We start from the raw sequence: 9,341 nt of genomic DNA, 5'->3' as shown, positions 1-9,341 counted from the left end.
CCGCTTTTCCGTGACCATAGCACCGAAACGTGGGCCGTGGACAAAAACTCGTAACATGCCACATGGGTCCCCCTGCACGATCAACCACTGAAAACCGCTCGAGCATGCAGAAAACATGCCAGAAACCGAACGCGGCAGGAGAAGTCGCCGTCATCATCACATCCACTGCATCAGGAGAAGCGCACTTGAAGGGGCAATTGGGGCGCAGCATTCGATATATCGAATGTGTCTGTGATCGAGAGTTCGATATACGCGTACAACACCGCTATACTTTTGCAAGGGGTTTCCAAGGGGATGTTCAGACAGTTCGATATAGACAATAATTCGATATATCCGTGTTCGATATATCCGTGTCCGACTGTATATATATATATATATATATATATATATATATATATATATATATATATATATATATATATATATATATACTTTGGCCAATGCTCACGGAGTTTTCTATATATATAGAAAGATAAGTCGGCAGTCTACAACGCCAAAGGAGGCATAGGGGTGTGGTTAGGCTCTTTTTTCTACTAGGGTTAATGAAGTTAACATTTTTTTTTAAATATACGGAAGAAAGAAAGAAAGAAAAAACACGCGCCCACAGTGGGGACCGAACCCACGCCCCCACTCTGGGCGCGTGTTTTTCTTTCTTTCTTTCTTCCGTATATTTAAAAAAAATATGTTAACTTCATTAACCCTAGTAGAAAAAAGAGCCTAACCACACCCCTATGCCTCCTTTGGCGTTGTAGACTGCCGACTTATCTTTCTGTATTTCCTCAACGAGCCCCTCATTTCTTTACTATATATATATATATATATATATATATATATATATATATATAGTTCAGTCTGCCGGTTCTGGTATCGCGCGCAACTGTACCTTCGCACGTTTCGCCTGCTTCCGCACTTCGATAGCACAGTCAAACCTCGTTAATACGTACCCGCTTTATCCGTAATTTCGGTTTAAAAGTAGTTGCGAAGATTCCTCCACGCAGCCCCCATTGAACCCCATGTATTGGCTGCCCGCTTAAGCCGTAGCCGCTCATTGCCCATCAAACGGTTAGTGCGTGCTATTTTCTTTCTTGTTCTACACGCACAGGCACAAAATCGGCAAAATCTCCGGTTCGCAGACGTTCGATGCTCGAGCTTCGACGCCCAGTCGCCAGTCGCCAGCGATGGTGACGTTAAAACACTGCCACCATGACTCACAAAAGCATGGTCTTCGAGATTAGCTTCCGGTCACGCGAAGAAGCTGCCGGTAGGGGTGCGAATTCGCTGTCGCCCTCGAATCCAATCCACTCCAGTTCAAGAAGTAACCGTGCAGAAGCGCACTTCTTCTTCTTCATTCCGCCAGTATGTTCACGGTGAAGATGACGGGTTTTTTTGCCGCCTACCCTCAAATAAAGCCTGTCTGAGTGTGTGTGTTTGAGAGCAACGTGTCGTATAGCTGTTTTCCGGCCGGTAAGTAGCGGCTAAACTCCGCACATAGTTTAGTTCGTACGTTCTTGGCTGACTACATATTAACGGGGTTTGACTGTATACACTTCCCTACGCCACCGGAGCAACGCGCAACGATAGCGAACTGAACTGAGCGGAAAAGCGCAGAAGATAGTGTTACACTTCCTGAACTGATTCAGCGAGCGCCGCCGAATGGAACAGACCTACTCTGAACTGCACTTTTCCTTCCACTGACTATTCTGTTCCAGTCACAGCTAGTGTCGTGGACTATCCGCTGGCTAGCAGTGCATTTCAGATCCTGCTTTCTCACGTGCTTGCTACCGACTGCACCCCTTATGTGCATGCACATAAGGGGTGACCATCTGGTTCCGTGTAAGTTCCATTTAAAAAGGGTTTTATCCACATATGTTTTTGTTGATCCTAATGAAGAATAGCTGAAACGAGATATATAAGTGGATTTCATCTGGAACTGTCCACTTGTTTTCTTTATGTTTGTGGTTTTTGATCTGGAACTAAATCAAGAGGGGAGGCCCTGTCGGAGGTTCCAGTCACTGTTCCACTTATGTTCCAGTTAACATTTGCGGAGAGTTCGTTTGTATATTCTTTGTTTGTATCAGAACACTGACCCATCTCTAGTGGGTTACAGTTCTGAATCAGCGGCTCCTATGCGATTCAGTTTCACAGTGTCGGGCTAAGCCCTTACTGCTGTTCTCGTAATGGTAAAATAAGAGCACATAAAAACATCCCTTCTTCCGCCGATCGCTGACCTGCAATACCCCACCCCCCCTCGTATAGCCCTCTTTTGATGATGTTTGAATGTTAATGGCGCAAGGCCAACTAGGGCAAAGAGCGCCAAGAAAGTGTTTTGGTGAGTAGGTGACTATTAAAGTTGGCGTATAGCCCTCTTTTACCAGCTCAGTGGAAACAGACCACGCGCAACAGGAGTAACACAACGGATACGACAAGCCCGTCAATTGGCAAAATATATACAAGGATGGTAAATGTTTGGGTGGAACAATAACTTGGCTGCGCAAAATAGGAGCGCCTTTAAGTCAGTGGAATAGGTGTCCAGCCTTCACTTGAAATTTTTTCAGCGCCTAAAGGTATACTTTTGGCAATGGCATTCAGAATCGAAGTCGACTACGATTGGTCTCTCGGATATATTGTTTTTTTCTAGGGGTCACCTACACTTCTATGCGGGCTAAATCCGGCGCTCACCTGTAGTTAATTTGACTTGCTAACTCGATCGGTGCGCGTTTATATTTATCAACACAGCGCAATGGCGAAGAGAGGAATAAGGGGTACGATGGTACAAGACACAAAAGTGAGATGATATTTGATCCTACGCGTGCGCAGTTACGTGCATTGCGTAACGACCTCATGTTTTAAGTACTTTAACATTTCTATGTAGACTGTCCGCCCGTTCATATGTAACTACTGACGTGTCACACTTTCGCCGTATACGCAGATGCTATTAAAAAAGCATGAACCCCTCTGTATAATGACAAAAGATGGTTGAACGCGGAGCTTTCTGGTGACGGATTCCTTGGTTGTCGTCTGAGTTTTGACTGTGACTTGCAGACTGTTTGGACTTTGACTCGTTGAGCTTTGAATTTGACTCGCGCTCAGTTTGGACTTTTGATCGCAACGGCTTTGACTTTGACCCTTTGCCATTTGATTCCACACGAAGAAAGCTTCGCGTTCAACCGTCGTCTTTAGACGGAGGGGTGCATAATTTTTCTGCTTAATTGTGCACGGGCATGCACCCCTCTCGAAGTACGAAGGGCTTAGACCTTGGCGAAATGGCGCAATCGTATAGAGGTCGGCTTCATAACGCGAGGGAGCCAGGTTTAATTCCGACCACGGGAAGCGTTTTTTCTTTCTATTCGCCCACAATCATAATAATAATAATAATAATAATCACATAAAGTTGGCTTTCCTGCAATGCATTTTCGACGCGACATACGCCATCAGTAAGACGTATAAAGCTTCGTTTTAATAAACGACCAAAGGTCTGCCTACTTTGATATCAGGCTCTTTTCATTACCCCTGAAAATGTGTCTTCTGAGCTATGCTTTTCTGTCTAGAGGTGGAGCCGACACTCTGTGAACAGTGTTTGGCGATCCCGTGGTTCAGCTTCATTGCAATGCACTCTATTGGCCAATCTACGCAGCCAACCATGAAACCACGAAGACTCGATTCACCTACCACACTCACGCCGAACAACGGAATTCCAACGCTGGAATCTCGAACAAGAAGCAATCGATTAAAATTTCTTGCCGATCTCAGGAACCGAAAACTGCTCCTTGACCCATCGATATAACTTACCCCTCTTTCCCCCAGACCTACCAGGCAACACCACCCTTTCAAATTCACCCCCTTGCTCGCCCGCACAAACACTTATAAATATGCATTTTTTTCCCGCGAACAGTACCTAAATGGAACAGTCTTCCGGCCAGCGTGTTTATTTCGCCAAATCTGCATGCATCGATTGATCCGCCTTTTCACGTGTAGTAATTTTTTGTCTCAGTCATTTTAACAGCAGAGCTGTTGTACAAGCCTTAAGTTCGGTGTTGCAAGAAAACATACCAAGAAAATGTGGAGCGCTCGTGAGCGCGTGCCTCGCGGCGACCACCGAGTGTTCCCAGCACGCGCAGTGGCTGGAGCGTTCGATTGTAGGGACACATGGGGCTTTATTGAGGTATTTACTACGAGGCCCTTGGACCTTCTCTGCATACTTTCACTTGATATCGGACTGGTTATGTGGCGCATGGCGAAATGTTTTTGCAGCGAAGCTGTTACCCCCTCGTTGGTCGGTAAATTTCGGGTCGTTGTAAGCAAGAAAACCAGTCAGAACCAAACAGCTGTTCTCGCCCAAGACTACAAGCGCGCGCTCCAGGATAGGAAGGACCCAGCATTTGCCCCCAGGGAAGCCCAGCGCAATGTTTCTTTGCAACCAGGCATAAAGCATAGAGCTCAGCATTCGTGAAACACACACACACACACACACACACACACACGCACACACACACACACACACACACACACACACACACACACACACACACACACACACACACACACACACACACACGCACACACACGCACGCACACACACACACAGACACACACGCACACACACACACACACACGCACACACACAAAACAAGCATCGAAGCCGCATGATGAATGATAAGGCGCCTGTGAACAATGAGACCCCTCCCCTCACGTGTTCCAGGTAAAGATGAGGTTTGTAGCTGGTCTCGAAAATGGGGGTTGACTTCATTAGCGGAGAAGCCGAGCGCAAGCGACAAGCCCGCTGAGTCGAGGAACATTTCGTACTATCCTCCATCAACAGCTTCGCTGGACATCCGCTTTCGCACGGCTCGATGGCGGCCTTTTTTAAACAGTGGAGTTGTTTAGCTGTCCTGTCTGTCGCACCGAGAAACCTCGAATGTGAGGTAAAGTGGCGAAGAGGCAAGCAGCCCACGAGCAAGTGTCGGGAGTGCGCGCATTCCGGGCGCACAACATTTCCTTTGGGTTTGTAGCGCGGTCGTTGGCATCGGACTCGGCCGCGGGTTCTAACGGGAGCTAACGCAGTCCGCTTTAGGAGAGATGTGAAATCCTGCGGACGAAACGATCCGGCCCTGCCAGCCCCGGAGAACTTTCAGCGGCAAATTCGTAAATAAATGTGAGGTGATGACATATGCAGCGGAAACTTGCAACTTACTAAACAACTTGAAAGCAAGCTTAAGTCGGCTCAGCGGGCCATGGAACGTGTAATGATCGGATTAAAACTTGAGACAGGAAACGAGCTTCCTGGATCAAAGAACAAGCTAGAATAGAAGGTGCAAGCTGCGCCAGTCTTCTTTCTCAGCAATGCATCCATGTTTATTAAGGAAGTCAACTCTAAAGGGGCTTAGTGTTAGACTGTCTTAAGTATTTGGCTGACAATTCTCAGTTGGGAGTTCCTGCAATTTTTTTTCTTCGTTCGTCGTTCGTTCGTCGTAGGCGAAAATATGACGGCCCGAAGATTACGCATTGTCGTTCTGCTGTCCCGTTTTCTACCTCCACACATTTTTGTTTCCTCGCTCCCGATGTCTTGTGAATGAACTGGCCGCTACGTAAAAAGTCAGGACTTCCAGGCAGGATGAAACCTGTTCACGTGACGGTGTCATTGCGCGGCCTTCACGCCCGCTGAGAGAGCTGTTCGGGAGCTGTAACGCGCGCGCGCTCCCTGCCCTTATCGAGGTGGCCGAAGCACGGCGCGGATGTACCGGCTACTGCTGCTCCTGGAGCGACCCAGTGCGAAGCGCCTGCGGTCCAGGGGAACAGCAGGCCCGGAGGCGGGGGAGACGCCGGCAGCTGCCGCGCTGTGCGCGCCCGATCCCCGTGCCGCCATTTAGGGCTTCCCGCATCCTCCTCCTCGCGCGTCCAAAACGAAAACCACCCCTCCCTGCGTGCGTGTTCCGGATGGGCGCCGTTTTGGCTCCTCTTTTCTGTTTCTTCTTCGTCCTCCGGCAACACCACCTCCTGGTCATAAGAAAGGAGAGGGCTGCGAGCGAGGGTGTGTTCTCCCCCGCCGATTGCTGTCCCCGCTCTCACACGTGTTGGCGTCACGCTCTGATGAGAGCGCAGCGTCGCAGGGCTCGAGGGGGGCCCCAAAGGACCGTCCCTAGTGCCTTTTCTTTTTCTTTTGTGTCGTAGTTGCTTTCACATTCCTCGTCTCGCACCTTGCGGTTGCCCTCACGCTGAGAAGAAGGTCGATTAACGTTCCCCCAAACATCGTGAAAATCGCTCCAGGGTCGCTGCAGGTTTCCTTTGCTTCGTTTTCTGGTTCACCATCACGCACGGAATACCTATTAACCACCTCCGTCCCGGACCGAAAGGTTGTCGTCGCGCGGCTAATGAGTAGTTTTGGACGTTTTTGTACGAATTACATGGCCGCTGTGGAAACAGCCTCGTTAGCCACACCTGCCACGGCGGTAGGAAAGATTGCCGGCGAAATTGTAGCGCGAGGCGTAATGAACACCAAGCGAATCTCTGATGAAACTCCCCCGACTTGTCACGGTAATGCTTAAAGTCTTTCTCCTGCGGTGGTGGGTCCTGTTGTGTGGTAACCAGAGGGAGGGGGGGAGAGTAATAGGACATGTCATGGTTCGCCTTTTCACTAATAACATGCCCTTGCACATAATCCATATTTTCTTCCGTTCGTATGCAAAGCGGGTGGGGGAGGGAATCTAGAAAGCTAATTAATAGAGTTTTTACTCTATAAGAGAAGCGTGAAACTCCAAGCAGAGATTTATACACACACCCCTAACACCCCCCCCCCCCCCCCCCAGCGAAACTATCGAAACTATCCGGGGGGGGGGGGGGGTCGAAACTATCCGCCAGTATAGTTTCGACCCCCACCCCCCAAATGAAGTCAGAATTCTGGATAAACTCCTTACTCCAAGTGCCGGAAATATACTCTGGCGCAGTTGAAACCCGACAATTTCCACCTGGACGCAAAACTTATTTTCCTTTTGAATAATTGAGGGTGAGACTGCTGATCAGAGCAGCTTGGTGTTTCCGAGCTCCCCAGATTCCTTCCGTCATTTCGCATTCGTGCGAATGCGAATGAGAATCGCGCGCATTACTTGACAAGCAGCAGTACTTCTCATATTGGTTTCGTTTGGAGAGAAGATTGGGCTACAAGAAGTGCATTATCCACGTGTGCAATTACGCCGAAAGTATATATGCGTGCCGTTTTTTCAATAAAAATTCAGTTGCGAGTCAGCGTCCCGTCCCGTCCTTTCACCATCCGTGTCTTTCGCTGCGCTAAATCTTTTTTCGGCATTATACAGGTTCGTTTCCACAGAACTCGGCATCTACTCCGTGCAAGGCGCATGGACTGAACCCCGGACTGAACAGTGTGGGAGTTCGAGCTAGACGAGCGCTGCGTCAGAAATACTGTTTTCGTGGCTTTAGCGCTTTAGTTCTCAACTTCACCACCAGGGACGCGCGAAGCTTGGATCTACTCCTCATGGGTGTTTCAAACCCCCCGTCAAAATTCGCGAAAGTTGTGAGACCCCCAAGATCCCTCTGACCCTAATTACGGATCCAGTCAGAAGCTAGCCACTAACACGAACGAAAGCTGACCGTGGAGGTTTCTACAGCGAAGCTGTTATGCAGACTAACTTCCGCGTGCTCTCTCTCTCTCTCTCTCTCTCTCTCTCTCTCTCTCTCTCTCTCTCTCTCTCTCTCTCTCTCTCTCTCTCTCTCTCTCTCTCTCTCTCTCTCTCTCTCTCTCTCTCTCTCTCTCCGGATTAGGTGGGACGCGTTGGAACTATCAACTCTGAACCATCGTTTGAACCAAATAATCACAATTCAATAGGTAAATTATGAAAGGCCGCGACTGTCACTTTACTCGTCCCTGACGTCAAACCCTTTTCCCTCACGAGAGGCCACTCAGAACCCCTCCCCTGAAGTGGGACGGTGCTTACCGCCTTTCTCCACGTGCCCAGCGTCTTCGCCGACCTCCGTTCCGCACGTGGCGGCCCGGTCCACTTGATGATCATGCGAGGAGTGGCCGGGTGTGCAACCAATGGCTCGTGCGTCGCAGCAACACCAGCGTGCGCCTGTGGAACCAGCTTAGCTCTGGGGCGATTGGTGACGCTGCGCCAGAGCCGCCTGATAAATATACGTCCCATAATGCGTATACCGCGTGTGTGTCATTGAAGCAGCAGTAAGCATGATAATCAAGCTAATCCTCGACAACCAGGAAAGCTAAGAATAACCAACTGAACCTTAGCTCAGGCTACGTATATCTTGGCATAGCCGAGCTAAGCCCCTGCTATATATATATATTTTTTGCTTTTCGCCTTTATAAGAAATATATTACCGGCAATGCATTTGTGTACAGTAGCGAAACCGACTTTAAAGGGGCCCGGCGTATAGCCTTAGGGATGCATGGGGCCTTATGGAGGTGTTTAATAAAAAGCCCTGTGAGCATCGTACTTCGTTCGTTTTTCCCCCTCAGGGAACATTGCGAAATGGCTGACTGTTGTGACGAGAGCAGACACCGAAGCCGCGTAAGGTTGGTGCGCAAATTGCAACAGAAAGATAACTATCCGTGGTCGTTATTTGCGACTAGACTTGTGCTGCTGAGTTCAATAACGCGGGTTCGATTCCCGGCCACGGCGGCCGCTTTTCTGGTGGAGGCGAAAAGCAAAAACGTTCGTGTGTACGAGATTTTGACGCACGTTAAAGATCCCTAGGTGGTCAAAATTAATCCGGGGCCCTCCACTACGGCGCGCCTCATCGCCTGTGTAGCGCCGGCGCGTTAGACCTTATAATCAATCAATTATTTACGAATAGACAGAATTAGTGTTTCCCTCGTCCATTTTCGCCTCCGTCGCGCCTTTTGCGTACGACATTGATACCTGCGATCGTGTTCCACGAAATCCGCACCCTGCGAGGAATACTCCGCTCCTGCAGACAGGATTGCGCAAGCAAAACGCGGCAACATTTTGACCAGCCTGGCAGGGAGATGAACCCGGAAGGCGTCTTAAGTGACTGTCGGGGAGAGCAGCTGATAAGAAAAGCTGTAAGTGCGCATGCATGCAACTGCCTCTGAACTGCGCTGATAGCGGGCACAATTTGTCTTTGTTACGAAACCCCGAAGGCGCCTCGAGAGTGAAGGTAAAACAGCACAAGCGACGACGAGAAAGGAAAGGGCGACACGACACCATTGATAAGTTTATTGTTACACGCAGCATACCTACCGGATCAATCATAACAGGGAAGAGAGCAAACAAACAAACAAAAGCACAACACCTACTTCTTGGTGCGTCAAAAAGAAAAACCAAAAGCGTTCTTTTTTGATGATAAAAAAGAAA

The sequence above is a fragment of the Haemaphysalis longicornis genome, unplaced genomic scaffold (genome assembly GCF_048455015.1).
Source record: "Haemaphysalis longicornis isolate Haplotype H1 unplaced genomic scaffold, Haemaphysalis longicornis Haplotype H1 scaffold_7, whole genome shotgun sequence".
NCBI classification, from domain to species: domain Eukaryota; kingdom Metazoa; phylum Arthropoda; class Arachnida; order Ixodida; family Ixodidae; genus Haemaphysalis; species Haemaphysalis longicornis.
The sequence above is the reverse complement of the archived record's forward strand: the minus strand, read 5'-3'. Positions refer to the sequence as shown.